The sequence below is a fragment of the Protopterus annectens genome, chromosome 2.part0, assembly GCF_019279795.1.
Source record: "Protopterus annectens isolate FY-2018-M chromosome 2.part0, PAN1.0, whole genome shotgun sequence".
NCBI classification, from domain to species: domain Eukaryota; kingdom Metazoa; phylum Chordata; order Ceratodontiformes; family Protopteridae; genus Protopterus; species Protopterus annectens.
Window position 1 is genome coordinate 1,882,238,732 of NC_056728.1, and position 20,158 is coordinate 1,882,258,889.

Consider the following 20,158-nt stretch of genomic DNA (forward strand, 5'->3'; position numbering starts at 1 on the left):
TGGAATTGTGGTTGTAATTGTTCTGATGAAGTTATGAATTAAACAGAATGAAGGCACTTAATGTATTATTTCACTCTGGTCCAGTGTTGTTCATTTTATTTTTAGTGTTTTAGAGAGTGCCGTTTTTGTGTTTGAAATAAACAAACAAATGTTAGTATTAACATAATAGAAGATAATAATGATTAATCGAAAGAAATAGAAAGGAATATAATGAGGAACACAACAATAAATAATGTAAATGAAAGTATATTAACAGCAAAGCAAAATGAAATTATATATAAGGCAACGTAAGAGATAGTTACAAATAATATATTATTATCAAATCATAATAATAAGTATAATTAATAAATTAAAGAAGAGAAGTGGTGGTGTGAGGGAGAAAAAAAATAGTAGCTTTGCAGGTAATATTACTACACAGACTACTACTACACACTTGTACATATCTAATATTTCAGTTGTGAGTACAGTGACTGCATATATTGTATAGATGATGTTGCACATACATAACTCTCAAGTTGTTAGCATGGGACATTATGGGCAAAGCCCTACCAAATGGTGGTACAAAGACACAACTACAGGGAACATTTTTACATAGTGTGCTCATACATTAGTAGAAAGGTCTTCTTTTAACAGATTTGCCAATAAATTATATTTCAAGTAAAGTCAAGTATTTGATAATCAAGTACCAGACATATGGGGCAGTAATGATTACATTCTACAAAAACCATGGCAGTTGAGAGGTGTGTATGTGTACACTAATAACACCAGAGAGCTGATCATTTCTCAGTTGGCTGCCATGGGATTAGACCCCACAAGCAGTGGCTAAAGGAATAATGTGCACTTTATCTGAATATAATGAATTCTCAAAACACCATCTCCTTTAATACTTTTATTGCAACATTTTGTGTGAAATTGTACATTTACACACATGCATTGCTGTATGTGCTATGAGACTGGAAACCAAATGCAATGAACACATGAATAATAAGCACTTTATTTGAAAACAGTTATCAAACCACAATCTCCTTTTACACTGTAATGCTTAATGTCACATGAAATCTGCCAGTTACACATATGTATGGCTGAGTATAACATCAGCTGACCTAACCGTATATCAGAACTGAAGCTGGACACTTAATCTGGGTCTTCACTACATTTATTTATAAAATTTGTTGCTGCATTACTTATTAGTTAATATGTAACAGCTGACTGGTGTTGGATTAGAGCACACATGCAGTGAATACAGGAATAATGAACACTTATTTGAAAAGATTACTTATCAAAGCACAAGCAAAGCACCCAGTTCAGATTTGTAAAAGGCAGATCATGTCTCCTAAATCTGATAGACTTCTCTGAAGTAGTCACCAAAGTCGTAGATGAGGGTAAGGTGGTTCACACAGCCTATCTAGAGCTCACCAAGGCTTTTGACACCATCCCCCACTCTGGAATTATAGATAAACACACTAAACTAGGTATAAATCCCTATGTCACAAGATGGGTAGCCAACTGGTTCACTGACAGAACCCACATTGTGAAAGTAGCAGACTCCAAATCCAACTTCAGACCAGTGACAAGTGGAGTACCACAGGGTTCAGTCCTGGGTCCCTTCCTGTTTGGTATCTACTTTTCTGAAGTACAGGCTAACACAGAGGGTCTTTGGCTAATGAAGCTCACAGATGACTGCAAACTAGGAGCCATAATCAAAACTCCTAACGATGTGGACATCCTACAAAAGGGCCTTACTGAGACAGATGCCTGGTGTCAAAGCCATGGCCTCAAGCTCAATTCCAAAAAGTGCATTGTCATCCCCTTTGGTAAAAACTCTGTACCCATGAGCTACCACATACGTGGTAGTCTACTTAACACTGAAAGTGTGATAAGAGACCTTGGGACACAGGTGGACAGTAGTCTCTCCTTTGATACTCACATTGCCACAGTAGTCAGGAAATCCTTCTACATGGCACACCTCATCACAAAAGGTTTCTCATCCAGGAAAAAAAGAGGTCATTGTTCCCCTCTACTTGTCACTCATTAAACCCATTATAGAGTACAATGCCCCTTTTGTTATCCTCACAAGACATCTACAACAACTGGAAAGGAAGGAGAAATACCTCACAAAGAGGATTACCGGCTTCAACAGATGCCCTATGCAGACCGTCTCAAAAAACTCTAGTTTTACTCCGTCGCATATCGCCTACTCAGAAGCAATCTCTGCCTAACATACAAAGTTATGTCAAAGCCAGAGCTGTTGGACATGCTCCACTTAAAGAAATACCAATCCCTCCAAGCTGCACACTCTAGTGACCTAAACCTTGTCACCACAATAAAAAGAATGTGCTGGAGGGATAGATTCCTGTCCCAGAGACTTACCATACTCTGGAACAAACTACCTATCTATATCAAACAAAGCTCCTCATTAGCACTCTTCAAGAAAAATCTTGATGATTGGAAGGGAAATAGGAAATTCACCCCGGGGATCACCTTTGTGGCTCTGCTCGACAGGGGCACAGGAAAATAATTTTCTTGGGTGGCGAAAGCCAGGGTACCTTTTTGGCTAGGCTTATATAGGCCCTAGGGCCAATAGCCTAGTATCTGCCTATGAACCTAATCTTGTTTTAAACTTTATTGATAATGTTTTATAAAATCTGGCATTTAGACATATGGATAGCTGTCTAGGACTTCAGTTAACTTACCCACATACCATGTTCAATTACTAAGTGGAATATACAGCATTATTTCAGACAAAATGAACAGAACACAGACTTGAACCTTACTCTGGGTATTGCACTACATTCATTTCAGACATTTTTGCTGTGTTCTTTATTTATTTATATTTAACAGTTGACTGGTGTCAGATTAGAGCACACATGCCATGGATACAGGAATAGTGAACACTTTTTTAAAAGAGTAGTTATCAAAGCACCATCTCACTTTAAGTGTTATTGATAATGTTGCTTTAACTCTGGCATTTAGTCACGTGGATAGCTGTCCAGGACTTCAGTTAACTTCCCCGTATACCATGTTCATTGACTGAGTGGAATATACAACATTACTTCAGACAAAACAAGCAGAACACTGGCTTGACCCTTACACTGTGTATTGCACTACATTTATTTCTGACATTTTTTTCTGCATTCTTTATTCAGTTACATGCAACACTTGACTGGTGTCAGATTAGAACACACATGCAGTGAATACAGGAATAGTGAACACTTTATTTGAAAACATTACTTATCAAAGCACCATCACCTTTAAAATGTATTGATTAATGTTGCTGCAACTCTGGCATGCAGACTGTGGATAGCTGTGTAGGATGTCTGTTAACTAACCCATATACCTTGTTCATTTATTGAGTGCAACCTACAACATGTTTCAGACAATGAGCAGACCAGAGCAGTGACCCTTAATCTGGGTAGACCACAACATTAACTGATGTTTGGAAGCTATACTTCACAGTACTGCATGCTTACTTGCTTTAACTTGCTTTATCATTTCAGGCAGGCAGAGACACATTAATAAATATGTAAGATGTCCAAGGTATGTTATACCTAACTGTTAAGACTGCAAACTCTGTAATTAATTTATTGTATAATTACTTTATGCATTAACTTATTATTTTGATGTTTTCCTACTTACCACATGATTATCTCATCCTGGCCAGGCACTCTGCATGGGACTGTACATTGCGAGCCATCTCTTCTGCATATCTGGTAAGAGAAGCAAACCATTGTGCATACCAGCTTTGCACATATTTAGCCTGTATATTTCTAAATTACTGACAAACATACTTACATATCTGTGAGGTTTACCCAGCCCTAGCTTCTTGGACCCAGGTGTCCAAGGTTCCCCTCTTCCTACACTTCAGGTCAACATAGTGGTGACAACCCTGCTCACCAGTGTGGGGGATGCCAGTAGCACTGGGACATTCCCTGGCCAACCAATCCCAGGCCTCAGACTTAAACCACAGCTGAGGTTCATGATTCTTAACCAGGAGTCCAACAAAAATTCTGGATGCCTGCACTCTCCACTTCTGCAGACAAAAATGCATTACTTCACCACAGCACCAGACATACCCACAGCCAAGTTAAGACTCCAATGAATGATGTGAAATTCCTGCCTATTGGCCTTTAAATAGGCTACATTTCTACCCTTGCACATCATGCTGTAACTTTCAAAAAAGGGTTGCACTGCTTAAAATCATTCAAACTCACACAAACCATGTGTAACCATAGCTTAGCAATGCACAAACGGGAATAGACTGTTGACCATGTTGCTGCTTAGCATTTTGAAGAGTTTCCAAATGTAACAATTTTTTAATTTTAAACTAAACCAATGTTTCAGTCACCTAACACATTTTCACAGCATTAAATGTAAAAATAATGAGTGTTCAGAACTCGAGCCCGGTATCTACTACACTGTAGGTCATGACTCAACATATGTAGCCACTGGGACAGTGAAGAGAGCTCCTATATCTTCACATATACTACAAGGTGCCTGTAAGCAGCTTTGCTGTATAGGTTTTCCCATTGCTAAGCACTGCAAAACTACAATTGAATACATCTGGTTTCTATTTTTAGATGTCTAGTGGATGTGTGCTGTATATATAAGTACAGCTAAGCATAGCTAAGTTACGTACTGCACTGCACAAACAAGTACATGAAAAAAAATAATTAAAATTGAATACATCCTGTTTCTATTTTTAGATGTCTAGCAGATGTTTACTGTATATATGAGCAATGCCAAGCATAACTACACAATGTGCCACACCGTGCAAACAAGCACATACTCGTAAAAAATAAAATAAAATAAAATAAAATAAAATTGCAATTTCATTAAATAATATCTGTTGTTTACCTTTTGGTTCAGGTTAACGGACCACAAGATATTGTGCTGTGCTTACCAACTGTTCAGAAGTTTTCTGGGTAGTTCACAAGTATGGCACAGCCTCTACACTGTTGCTTACATGGTTGCAAAATCTGTGTTACTGTGATGTCCCTCAGCAGCGTATCATAATTAATATGTATGGCAAGGTGACGAGGAGGAATCATGGCCTTATATATGGATACATTCCATGGAGACTCTTTGTGGAGCCTACCTGGATTTTATTGACTCCTGGGTTATGTCATCACCTCAATATGGCTTCTATCCTCATTACAGCATAACTACTGCATTGCTGAATTTTCATAATACTGTCAACACCCACAGAAAGGCTGGAAATGTAGTCTCCACCATCTTACCAGACTTATTAAAAGCTTTTGATACTGTTTCCTACCAGACATTCTTACATGAACTCTCATCCTTAGGGCTCACCAACTCTTCACTGCGATGATTCCATAGCTACCCCTCAAACTGAGCACAAGCAATGCAATATAAAAACTATTTATCCACCATTTCTTGCTAGTAACTATTAATGTCCCACAAGGATCTATACTGGGCCACATACTTTTCAACATATTCACTAATGACCTCTGCATTGCTACAAAGGATACTACCCTAGTGCAATCTGATGAAGAATCAAACTTAATCTGTTTTGCAAAACTCTTTCTAAACTCCAAGGCCTTACACAATAATTATTTTCAAATACTGAAACAATGCTAAATAATTTACAACTATTTCTAAACAACAACAACAAAAAGATTGTGTCTGTCAACAATACCAAGGTAGAACATGACCAGCTGAAATTTGAACCGCATGTATATCATAGGTGTTTAAAAAAATAATCAGAAACTAGATACATTAAACAGAGTAACAATTTACCTCACTGCCATAGACAGAAGATGTGTAGATTTTGCTTTCTTACTGCCATTTCTCCTCTATGCTGCCTCAATCTTCACTAATCTTCAAGTCTCACAACAATCGAAAATTGAGCAATGTTATAATAAAATAGACAGATTTGCTGTAAATTATAACTAAAGAACACACTATTGTCTAGCACTCAGAGAAATGAACTAGCTAGAACCATCATATCACCTAACTCTTTATCAGCTAACTATAATGCAGAAATTTCTCTATAAGCCAGGAACTTGCCCAAGTTCATAGGTTGGTACTAGGCTATCGGCCCTAGGGCCTCTACAAGCCTAGATTAACAAATAAAAACAATACTACTCTCCAATACAATTTTACACTCTTGAGAAAACACACTAAGCACTATAACCAAGTCATTTAATAATACAAGTGACTCTCCATATTGAAATAGTTTCACTAAATGATGGAACAGCATCTCATTACTGCTGCAGTCCGTTTAGAATACAAACAATTTTAAAACACAACTAGAATATTATTTATCCAATCAATGAATCTGTTGCTATATGTCTCCATAATAAATGTCACTGTATTCTTTGGCTTGCCATATCATCAAATGATTTCTTAATTTCCTATGCCCTACAACTACTCTTCACTAATACCTGCATAGTTGTACTAGTATCTCTTAGCCATATACACAGTTTTGCGACACTGCTCACCATCCCATCTCTATTTTTCTAATATCAGCTGTATGGTAGCCATTTACACTTGTCTCTGAATCTGTTCAATACCCCACATCTTAACTATGATGTTAACATTTTCTGCCCTACCGTGTATATTCTCTCACTTTCAATCCTTTGAATTTCTAATCACTAATCATATGATTTAGTATGTAATTGAAAAACTACTAATACACTTCTTCAAATGTTCATTGCTCAACATCTACTAAAGGCGTAAATATCTTTAATACTGTAATAATTTACTTTACTTCACATGGATACAATCTAGTTAACAAATATATGTTTGCCCTTGTGTATTACTTAATGTCTTTGCATGTATATTACCGAATTTCTGTTTAAAAATGTTTGCAATACATGGAATATTCACTGCAAGACTTTTGACTACTTCAGACCGATTAACTGGAGCCACTTAGATTAATGCTGGGGCACATCATTGTCACACATTTTGGTAGGGGCAGCAAGAACAGATGGAGGTGTGAGGAGTAGTGAGGGCTAAGAGTAGTAGGTTGGAAGGGCAGGTGAGTATCAGGGATCTGAGGAGGTGAGAGGAAGAGTGGAGCAGGAAAGAGAGGAGGAACAACCGAGACTCAATACTGATAAAGAAGGAAGAGATATGAAGAACGACAAGGCAGAAGTAAAACATGTGCTTAATGGGACAGATCAAATAGGATTATGGGAAGATAAGATAAATGCAATGTGACCTCAGGTGAAGAGCCAGACTGAAAATACTGAGTGGCTTCAGATGGAGTGGTTGGGATCCAGAGGTGGCACTCACTGAAGAAGTGGGGATACAGTAAGAGAAGGGGGACCCTGTCTAGAGGACAAGTGGAAGGAAAGGTTGACAAGTTACATGAAATATAGACACATTTTTACATCCAGTTAGTTGGAGAAAGTTAGAACACATATTGACCATATTGACCATAAAAAGTATATTGTACTCTTTTGGGAAACTGAAATTAAAGAGACTCATTGAAATCTGTTGGCAAGGTATACCCAGAGCTGGAGGTGAAACATTAAAAGGTGGAGGAATGACAGCAGTGGTCACCCAATCTGTGAGATGCCTGGTGAAACAGTAGAGGAACTGAGAATGACTGGAGAGATAGAATATACAGGAAGAAAAGAGAGGAGACATTACATGGAAAGTAGGGAATTCATTCATGTCAAATGCTACTGATATGGATTCCTGTCACTTGTGGGGAGAGACAAAATGGAGAACTGTAGGCTGTACACTAATTTAATAATGGAGCAATTGAAAAATAGTTTGTGAAATTAATCTCTTTCTGAGATGAAAAGGATGGTATAGGAGACAAATACTGAGGGATGGGTGAATATATGCAGGGAGATGTATGGCGACAGGAGACAAATCCCATTTTCAAGGCATTACAAATTTCATCTTTAAGGAGTCACTTAGTTTACGTTAGTAGTTCTGACAGGGTCCTATGCAGGAGGCTCTGAATGGAGTGAAAGAGAGTGAGATAAAGGTCAGGCTGACCTTTGAATATATAATACAGTTAACAGGGATAGAAAAGAATAATATGAAGGAATGGCGTTAGATTTAATACACATAGACTGAAGTGGAAGACTGGTAAAAGGTCCTAATAATGGTAAAGGTAGAGGATAAAAGGAACAAAAGACATGAGAGTGGAGATGAAGGAATGCCTGTCAGATGGGATAAAAGTAAGAATTAGGGAGAGGACCTTAAAGGAAAAGGGTTGTTGACATACGTGAAAAAAGAAAATGGGGTACTCATTGGATGGACAGTTGATGGGTATACAACACATAAAAGGTGGACAGTAGAGGTACTTAGGGAATTAAATGAAGAAGAGAAGATGTTTAAATGTGAAATAAAGGAAGCAGTGACTTCAGTATTGAATGTCAAAGCAATTTTTGAGGGATTCGTGGTGAACACAGCAGAGAGGATGAAGAAATACTCAGTCTTCCATCTACTTTCTGATAACCTGTATAGGATCAAATGGACACTGCAGCCTATCCTGGCAGCTACTTGGAATAAAGCCTTGAAACTCTTTCTTGACTGGGTACCAGTCTGTTGTAGAATGTACATACTCACTCATACACAACACATATACCATCGGGCAATTGGAGAAATTGATAATCAATCTCCTGTCTGTATTTGGGAGGTGAGAGGAAACTGAAGCAATGAGAGAAAACCTTTGTGGTCATAAACAGGGAAACAAATATGTAAAATCTACAAATAATCTACCCCAGATGAGAATTAAACTGGAGAAAAAGTTGCTGTCCTAAACATATACTGAATACCTTGTGAGGAAATTCAAGAAGAAAGAGAGAGATAACAGTGGTGGAGGTTCAAGGTGAGGAAATGGACAAATGAGGAAGGCTGAAGGTACCAATGAGGGATTAAAGAATTTTGTAAGAAAAATTGTGTTTAGATAGGGGGTATGTACCTGGAATGAATTGGGGAAATGAGCAAAAGGATATTAGATAAGAAAGGCAATAGAAGTAAGTAATCCTGTTCATTGATATGTTGCCCATCTGCTGAAGCCTGAGGGAGTGTAGAAGTCATCTGAGCTGCTGCTGCAGTCATTCACAGATATATTGTTCCTTTCTTCTACATTGCTTAGTCCTCATTTATACCATGTTGCTATTGTGGGTGGCAGTGCATAAATAAAATACATTCCATGGATATGACTGGTACCTCCTAAAATTGTACCTATATCTATTCATACCCTGGGATTCAGCAAGCCCTGCATGTTGTGCAGGAATAGTGCAGGAGCTGCTGGAGGCAATATGGCCACCGAGAGATCCAGGAACAAGCTTCTGGGACATGCACGAGTGCTCCTGCACTATTCCTGCACAGACACAGCTCCTGTATTCAAGTTACCCCATTTGCAGGTGAAAAACATGCAAATGAGGTGAATTTGTGATCCAGGAAGCTGGCAGCTGGCCATGCAGGACTAGTGTAATATGCAGAAATGTACTCGGTTAGTAACCGAGCACATTTCTGCAAACTACAAAACAGAGCCATGACAGCTCTAAATAAAGGGTGCATATGACATGTAAAGCATGCCAATGGCCAAATATATGGCCAATGGCATGGAAAACAGTTGCAACAATAATAATAATAACTTTTATTTTTTTTGGCCGATTTCGGCCATCTAAGCGTAGGGCAGCGGCGCGCAAATGGGATTGGCCTGAAAATAAAAAAAAACTTGAAAAAAAGCATTCTATCCAAAATCACAATTTTGACATTATACTCAATGGTAGGCAGAAGATAACATGGCCAGTGAATAGTGGTTGCTAAGGGGGAAGGCTCAGTGTCAGACTTGTAACTAGGCATTAGCAGGCAATCATATGCAAATGAGGGGAATGATACTGAATCCCAGATTCCCCCTCATGGCTAGTCTGCACCCAACCGTGTAGGTGCAGGAAGACTACGGTGCAAGCCTAAGAGCTAGCTGACATCATAGAGAGGTGCGTCAGGCATACTGTAAGCTTATTGGAGCCCTGTGGCTTGGGTTTGCCCTTAGCTTAGCAGAGTTAAGCAAGAGGGTGTGTCTGAAGCTGCCAAGCACTCTTTACATTGCCTAAGCGGGTGTGTGCACTGCACACCATGTTTTAAAGGGAAAAAAAAGTAAACTAGGAAATAGCAGCTCCATGCACATCTGAGCACTGTGTCTGCACGGCGTGCCCCTGGGCTTAAACAGGAAGGCAATGGGAAGGGAAAACAGCAGTAAGAATGTAATCAAGGAGACCTAGCATAGCTGGCAGGTGAAAGGTATCAGCATACTATAAACTATGCAAACACCTTTCCCTCTGTTTTTTCCCACAAACTCTACACCACCGGTGTACACAAGCGGGGAAACTTTGCCAAACAAAAGCAAAGAAATGATAGGGGCTGCAGCAACTCTCATAAACCAACATGTGGGAGAGGCTGAGGGTGGTGAGGATGAAAATGCTGATGACCAACCCACAGTGAGGAGAAGTAGAAGAGTGTACAGACCCAGGGTAACCTACCAAAGGCTACATGAGCTGGAGATAGTGGAGCCCTATAGAATGGACAGGGACCTCCTACAGCAAACTGTTGAGCTGTGCCGGCCACTCCTCACACACAGAACAAACAGAGGGGAACCCATCCTAGTGGATACCAAAGTATGTGTATGCCTAAGAATACTAGCCACAGGTACCTTCCAAAGGCCAACTGGGGATATCATGGGCATTTCACAGGCATCAGCATCCAGAATACTCCACCAGTTCCTGGATGGCATGTCAGTACATGCTGGTGAGCACATATATTTCCACAACAGCCATGAGGCATTGACCAGCAATATGCGTCTCTTCCACCAAATAACAGAATACACTGAGGTAGTGGGTGCTATAGACTGCACGCACATACACATCAAAGCACCACCCAGTGAGTGGGGTAGGGTCTACATCAACCACAAGGGCTTCCTCTCCATCTACTGCCAGGTCATGTGTGATGCCCAGGGCATTATAATGAATGTGTGTGCTGGCTGTCCTGGTAGCTGTCACGACTCCCACATCTGGCATAAGACGCAGCTTTTCCAGAGATTTGCCAATGGGGACATCCCTTATGGCCACCTAGTGGGGAAGCTGGTTACACACTGGAGCTGTGGCCAATGACACCCATCAGAAATGCACACACACATGAACAAGAACTTCATAATGAGGCACACGCACAGACCAGAATCATAATAGACTGTGTGTTTGGGATGCTCAGGTTATGGTTACAGTGCCTGGACATATCTGGTGGACCCTTGCAGTACTCACCAACAACATGTACCCAAATTGTCATTGTATGTGCCATGCTACACAATATGATCCTGTGGAAACAGCTGCAGCAGGAATAGCATGGAGCCGGGCCACACCCCCCCCACCATTGCCAAAGCCTGCAGAGGCACAAAGTAACTCAGAGGAGGAACAACCTTAGCCTGCCCCAATAGGCAGAAGGAGGCATGCCCAATATGCCCAGGCCTTGGCAAAGAGCCAACGCATAGCACATACACTGACATGGTAGGAACCCAGGGAATGACACCTCTCTCTGACTTGCACATAAAGTAAAAGGGATACCAAACATGACACTACCTGTGCTTAACCATATATAGGCAGTCTCCTATGTGCATATAACATAGTCAGCCCTCCAGCACCATCCTCAATACTGGTACAGCCACAAGGTAAGAAACTGCTGATGTCCCTGCACAAGTCAGCATAAGTGGAATGCCCCATGCATATCTGTGAGTCAGATGCAAGTAGTGTCCATAGCACACATGCACCCAGCTCACCCCACCATCACCCACAGGTACCTCACAGGTCTTATCCCTGCTGTTGGGAATGAGTACAATATGACCACACCTCTGTATGGCATTAGCCAAATAATGCAGCATGTAGAAGAGCAGGTGTCCCATGCAGGTGTGTCCCTAGCTGTAAGCAGCACCCTGCCAGCATCCACACCACTGGATCAATAATGACAGAAAGTATTGGCATTAACACCTTGCACACCTACCCTGCCACCCCAGAGGAATATAGGTCTTGCAGTCTTGGACTGTAGGAGTGACATAATGCAACGGCCTGCTACAGCTGGCCTGCATCACTACCAAATGCCCTACAGTCCTCTGCCAAAGGTCAATGTCTCACCTGTACTGCCAATGTATATTATGTCATGGACTCCCAAATAACAACATAACACAGTCCACAGAACCCAAATGCAAGGCCATGTCAACAAATCCCAGTAACATATTCACTATGTCCTACTGCATGAACTGTGGACCAACACCAAATTACTGCTGGGATGAGGTGTTAACTATAGGGAACATATCAGATAATGTTTGCATAATGTTTGGAAGATGATAGAATAAGAGGGGGGATAGGATCATGGATGGCATGGAGTGGGTGAAGTCTGAAACTCAGCTGTGTGCATATATTATCCCTGCCTGCAAACACAGGAGTGGGTGGCTACATACCTGCTCGTAAACCACAATATGAAGGGGTTATGTCCAAAATTATGGCCCCTGCCTCTGGGTAACCTGGGTGAATCTGTACAGCTGTGAGGTATGGCCACAGCAGGATATGGCCATACTGCCACGTAGATGGATGTACAAGCATGGGATCCTCTGCCACCAAGGTGCTGAACCATTTACACAGACCCATCAGCAAGTGTCTGCAGCTTCCCCTCCAGAATGGCATGATTGTGCAAGAATATGTAGGCTGCAGACCCCAATACTAGACACAGCTGCATTCACCCTGTGTTCTCCAGGACATTACTGCAAGAAAATATGTATACCTGACAGTACTTGGTGACATAAACATCACAGTGTAAAACAGTATGTATGTCTGAATATCTCTGCTAACACCAGGACCATGTAGCAGAAGCAGCACAGACACAATTACCTACAGTAACCCACTATCCTTTGCCCATTTGACCCCATAGTGTCAACCGATCTACAGATATCCTTCAGAAATAGATTGCCAGCTGTAGGTGTAGAACACAAAAGCCTGCACTGGAGTACAACCTACCTGGAATGGATTCACACATTCAGTATAGAAGGTCATACTGGGCATGCTCCCACACTTAGTGAAATGAAGCCCATGTCTGACAAAAAAATACTGAAAGGTTATATTGGGCATGCTCTCACAGTTAAATGAAGCCCATGTCTGCAAACAATAGTAAACTAGACATATCTGACAGTCACAGATGTTTGTGCACACACTCCACATTACACACCAGTCATGCTTTGCACACACATTGGATGAGAATACACACATATATCCAAGGACAACACACTATACTAGGCCAAACTTACGCATACATATATATGTGGAAGGGAGTGACAGACAGTGACAAAAAAACTCCCATCATGAGGCCTGTCCCACCCACCACACATCCAATTGGCTAAAACCACATGATGTGCAAATGTCAATCACTGTAGACATTTACCTCTGGTATCCCTCAGCACTATAGTGTCTGTGGTGCTTGTGATGACTGTGTAACATGACTGTACAAGTAAGTAGTCATCTAGCAGTTGTATACATGTACTTGTGAAATATAAACCTGTGTGTGCCTGAATGCTGTGTGTCTTCTTCCAGATGAATGGGTTAGGGCCCATGCACATACACTGCACTACCCATTGCCCTACTGTGGCAAGCCTGCTGTCTTCACCTTGAAATACACCTTTGGGGAAGGAGTAGCCTTATAAGCTCTGTGGCACATGCTATACTTACGTAATGCTGTAGTGTGATGTACTAGTTAGGTAGGAGTTCAAATCCCAGACATTGCAAGTGTGTGTTTGTCTATGTAGGGAGCAATGCTTTTGAGGGCTTTAGCACTCACTACAATTTCAAATGCCCTACTTTGGCAGGCCTGCTGATGTAATTCACTTTGAAATCCTCCTTTGGGGAAAAAACAGCCCACTAAGCTACATGGTGCATCCTATAATTGTGTAATGCTGTAGTATGATGCACTAGTCAGGTCGGAGATCTATTCCCAGACATGGCAAATGTAAAAGTTTTTTTTTTTTTTGTGTGTGTGTGTGTGTGTGTGTGTCTGTGTAGGGGTCAATGCTTTTGAGGCCATTCACAGTCACTACAACTTTCATTGCATTACTTTGCAAGCCTGCTGATGTCATTCACTTTGAAATATACCTTTAGGGAAGGAGTAGCCCAGTAGTCTTTGTGGCACATCCTATAACTGCATAATGCTGTAGTGTGATGTACTAGTTAGGTAGCATCTGTATTCCCAGACATGGCAACTGTAAAACATTTTGTGTGTGTGTGTGTGTGTGTGTGTGTGTGTGTGTGTGTGTGTGTGTGTGTGTGTGTGTGTGTGTGTGTGTGTGTGTGTGTGTGTGTGTGTGTGTGTGTGTGTGTGTGTGTGTGTGTGTGTGTGTGTGTGTGTGTGTGTGTGTGTGCGTGTGTGCGTGTGTGTGCGTCTGTGTAGAGATCAATGCTTTTGAGGCCATTCACATTCATTACAACTTCCATTGCCCTACTTTGGCAAGCCTGCTGATGTCATTCACTTTGAATTACACTGATGGGGAAGGAGTACCCAGTAAGCTCCGTGGCATGTCCTATAACTGCATAATGCTGTAGTGTAATGTACCTAGTTAGGTAGGAGCTCTATTCCCAGACATTACAACAGTAATACATTGCATGTATGTGTGTATGAGTTTGTGTAGGGATCAATGCTTTTGAAGCCATTCACAGTCACTACAACTTCCATTGCACTACTTTGGCAAGCCTGCTGATGTCATTCACTTTGAAATATACCTTTGGGGAAAGAGTAGCCCAGTAATCTCTGTGGCATATCCTATAACTGTGTAATGCTGCAGTGTGATGTGCTAGTTAGGTAGGAGTTCTAACCCAGACATGGCAACTGTGAAATTCTGTGTGTGTTTGTGTGTGTTTCTTTGTGTCCGTGTAGGGATCAATGTTCCTGTGGCCATTCACAGTCACTAGACACTCCTGAAAATGGAGAACATCGATATCTGTGCAGTAACAGAGACCAGATCCAAGGCTCCAGAGAGTAACCCTGCAATACCAGGTACAGCTCTCACCACACCTGTTGGCCACCAAACTAGGACCAAAACAATAAAGGTGGAGGAGTGTCCATATTTATCAAGGATATTCACACCACCAGGCTACTTGCCCAAAAGAATGCATCTGAAATACCCCCGGTGCAACTAACACTAGGTCAGACTGCAATCCAAATTGTATAGCTTGCTACAGATCCCCCACCATGCCACAAGATTCCCACTACACCTTTCAAAACATACTGGGAAATATTATGATGCAACCAAACACCCTAATACTGGGTGACTTACACTACCTTGCCATTTACTAGGAAAACTACTTGTGTATCAACACGTGTTCTTGGAGTCATAATTCCCAATGCCCTGGATCAAGTAACACATATTCCCACCAGGGGCTCAAATATCTTAGACATGGTTATTACCAACATGGGAAATCAATGCTACACACCTATAGTCACCCCATCGGTGGTCATGTCTGCCCATAAGCTAATCACCCTTAACATCCACATCCCTCCACACACCCTAGTAAGGAAACCTCCATAACACACATCTTCAAAGCCAACGTCATGCTACACATGTCAGACGTGACTAACTTCATGACACCCATGCAGATGGGAACTGAAAGAATGACTGCTGAATCCTACATGAAGGCACTGTATGAGCACATCCACTTCTGCATGAATCGTGCTATTCAATACAGAGCCAAGAAAAGGAAGCCAATGTGATGGCCCCCTGCCATAAACATACTGTACATCAAAAGGACGAAACTGTTGCAGAAACAAGGGAATTTCCAAGATGCAAAATGCTCCCATACCAGCCACAATAAAAAGCTGAGAAGCCTCATAACATCCACCAAAGCTAGTTATGAACATAATATAGCCACAAAGATGCCAAAGACAACTGCAAGCTATTCCATAGCTATGCCAGGAATCTAAATGGCAATGCTCAGATCTGCTCTGAGCTACAACAGGATGGTATTAAGTATACTTCTCCCAAGGATATTGCCAATATCCTGTCAGATCAATTCAGTGCCAACTGCACACCCTTCCTGCCCCAGAAAGGACCTGTCTCAACACTGAAAGATTGCCAGATTCTGGTAATAACAGCCACACAGGTAAAAAACACATTCTGCAGAACTAAGACAACAGCAGCCATGGGACCAGTCAACATCCCGGGCTGTGTACTGCATGAACTACAAAATGAACTGGCACCTCACCTCCGTACCATGTCTAATTATAGCCACACCTCAGGCTTCATGTTCACTGTGTGGTGCACAACTATAGTTAACCCAGTCCACAAGGGGGGGTCCACCGTGAATTCTGGGAACTACAGCCTCGGCAGTATGACATGCCTGATCTGCAAGGCCATGGAATGTTTTATCATGGAATTAAAACAAAGACATTGGCAACCTGAAAACACTGGACCCCAACCAGGTTGTGTTTGTGAATGGCCGATCATGTCACCTGAACCTGACTGACAACTTTGAAGCAGTCTCCAGAGCTGTGGATGAGGGTAAGGTGATTCACACAGCCTATTCAGAACTTGCCAAGGCCTTCAACACCATCCTCCAGTCTGGAATCATAGATAAGTGTACCAAGTTGGCCATTAATCCCTAAGTCACCTGATGGGCTGCCAACTGCTGTACTGACAAAACCCACACTAAAAATGTAGGTGACACCAACTCCAGCCCCAGACATGTGACAGTTGGAGTACCTCAGGCTTCAGTCCTGTGACTAACCTTGTGTGGCATCTACTGCTCTGAAGTACAGGTTAACACTAAGGGACTCTGGCAAACAAAGGTCGCAGATGACTCCACGCTGGGAGCAAATATTGAATCCCCACATGATGTGGATATTCTACAGAAGGGACTTACAGAAATATATGCTTGGTGCCTGAGCCATGGCCTCAAGATCAATGCCAAGAAATGTATAGTCATCCCCTTTGGGAAGGGACATGAACCTGTGAAGTACCACATAGGTGGCAGTACACTAAACACCTAAAGTGTGATAAGAGACTTAAGGACACAGGTGGACAGTGGTCTCACCTTTGATAACCACATCACCACAACAGTCAAGAAATCCACCTATGTGGCACACCTCATCACGAAGGGCTTTACATCCAGGAAAAATGAGGCCATTGTCCCACTGTAGTCATCTCTCAGTAGACCCAGTGCAGACTACAACTGCCCATTAGGTATGTACCTCGCACGACATCTGCAACAACTAAAAAGCCTGCAGATATACCGCACTAAAAGAATCACAGGCCTAAACCAGATGCCCTATGCTGATCGTCTGAAAATCATTCAGCTATACTCTGTTATATATCGTGTACTCAGAGGAGATCTCTGCTTAACATGCAATGCCATGTCAAACCCACATGATCCCGAATCCAGCACTGCCAGCTTAAATCCCGGGCAGCCTCCGCTTTGTTTTTTTTTTTTTTTTTTTGATTGGCCCATATACCGGCATATGGGCCAATCAAAAATCGCTAAACACAGAGCTCTTGTGTTTAATGTGGAAATCGCAGTTCCGCATTAAACAGAAGTAGCTCCATGTTTAGCGATTTTTGATTGGCCCGTATACCGGTATACGGGCCAATCAAAAAATCCCAAAACAGAGCTACTTTTGTTTAATGTGGAACTGCAATGTTTCGCATTAAACAGAAGTAGCACTGTGTTTATTTAATTTTGATTGGCCTGGGCCAATCAAATAAAAAATAAACACAGAGCTACTTTGCTAATTTTTTTTCTTAGTCTTCACTACCTGGCCAGTCGGAAATCTGGCAACCCTGGATCCAAACCTTGTCATCACAATGAACAATACATGCTGGAGGGATGCGTTACTGACCCAGAGACTCCCCAGACTCTGGAATAGACTGCCCATACATGTCAAGCAGAGTGCCTCTTTGGCCCACTTTAAAAGGAACCTGGATGATTGGATGGGAGATAAGAAATTGATCCCGGGGATCACATCAGTTGCCCTGCTAGACAGGGTTCCAGGGAAGTAAATATTGTGAGAAGACATAGCCAGGGAATCATCATGACTTGGTATGTATAGGCTGTAGGGCCGATAGCCTAGGACCAACCTATGAACCTATGAACCCATGACCTATGTTTCCATTGCTCAACCATGGCAAGACTGCTAATATCATTCACTTTGAAATACACCTTTGGGGAAAGAGCAGCCCAGTAATCTTTGTGGTGCATGCTATGAGTGTGTAATGCTGTAGTGTGATGTACTAGTTAGGTAGGAATTCTAATCCCAGATATGGCAACTGTAAAACTTTGTGTGTGTGTGTGTGTGTGTGTGTGTGTGTGTGTGTGTGTGTGTGTGTGTGTGTGTGTTTGTCTGTGTAGGGATCAATGCTTTTGAGGCCATTCACAGTCACTATGACTTCCATTGCCCTACTTTGGTGAGCCTACTAATGTCATTCACTTTGAAATACACCTTTGGGGAAAAAGTAGACCCATAATCTCCATGGCACATGTTATAACTGTGTAATGCTGTAATGTGATTTACCTAATTAGGTAGGAGTTCTAATCCCAGATGTGGCAACTGTGAGACTTGGTGTGTGTGTGTGTGTGTGTGTGTGTGTGTGTGTGTGTGTGTGTGTGTGTGTGTGTGTGTGTGTGTGTGTGTGTGTGTGTGTGTGTGTGCGTTTGTCATATGTATTCTGTGTGGAGATAACTGTGAGTGTGTAATAACAGAACCCATTCTGGAGCAGGTTTTACAAATTTCTTATATGGTGGGCCTATTATATGTCACAATGTCCACCTCACAAGGATAACAGATGTCAAACAGCAGAGAGGCTGGGATAGACAATCCATACCCCTACATGTGAAATCATGGCTTGGTGAACAATATAGCAACTCTTGTATTACCCAGAGAACAATCTCCACCCATATCTCATATACAAAAACATTTGGCTAGGCAACAACCACATTGGTGGTAGTTCCCTGCATATTGCTCACATATAGTAACCATGGTGTGATTGCAGTGGACTACAGAGGACATGGCACCCTGTCCAATCCCTACACTAGGCAAATCATTGCATACAGTGCTCCTTCACTACGTTCCCCACTGGACGCCTGCAACAACTGTAGAGCCAGCAAATGTAACCCACAAAGGACATACCATGTCTTATGCACATGCCCTGTATGGGCAGAAGCCACTTACACCATTTAATACCTGTATCATGCTCTCAATGTAAGTGCAGGATCAACCTGGTGTCCATTGCCAGTTCTCACCACATGAGGTCAGGAATGGCACATCTGATGATAACAATCTGTCTACACAACATGCCCCAGACACCCCAGGTACACTTCCACATGTCACAGAACATGCATGTGGGACGTGAGTACAAGCCAGACACCATCCATGTTATGGAATATAGAACACATATATGGCAAGCATTGCACAGCACTGACCACCCACAATAGTAACCCAGATGACTGGATGGTGAATACAATACCCACCTGTGTGAGCCAATCCAGACATTACACCCCTGAGCCACACTGCAGACCATTGGCATGTGGCCTGATGCCAAGGTATACCCTTTACCTAAACTTGTACAGCTTTCTGGCACAGTCAACCACTACACACCTGTAAAGCAATGCACCCATGCATGTCAGTACTGGCAAACCTGTGTCTGTGTGTGTGTGGAGTATAATGATTTGGATGCCTTTCGCACTCACTACACCTCCCCTTGGCTTACTGAAGCATGCTTTCTGATGTCAGATACCTTGACATACCCTTTGCCCATATATCACCCTGATAACCCCCATGGTGCATGTGATACCTGCATATTACTGTAGTGTAGTAAACTAGCTGGTTAGGAGGTCTAATCCTGGCCCTGCCAATTGTGATAATGTGTGTGAGTCCCTGAGAGAGTGTGGCTGTGTAGACCTTGACACCTGTTCTTGTGGACAGGCACGTGTACTACACCTACCTTATCACTCCTATATCACTGTTGCAGAAGTCACTCACCATCAGCTATACCTTTGGCAGCTCCCCAACATGTAAATTCTGTGGTGCATGCAATAACTGCATAGACATGTGATAGCAATACATACGTCAGTCAGGGGTTTGAAACCCTGTACCTTTTAAGTGTGCATCACAAACATGTTTAGGTTTTATTCCCCCACCCCCTCCCTGT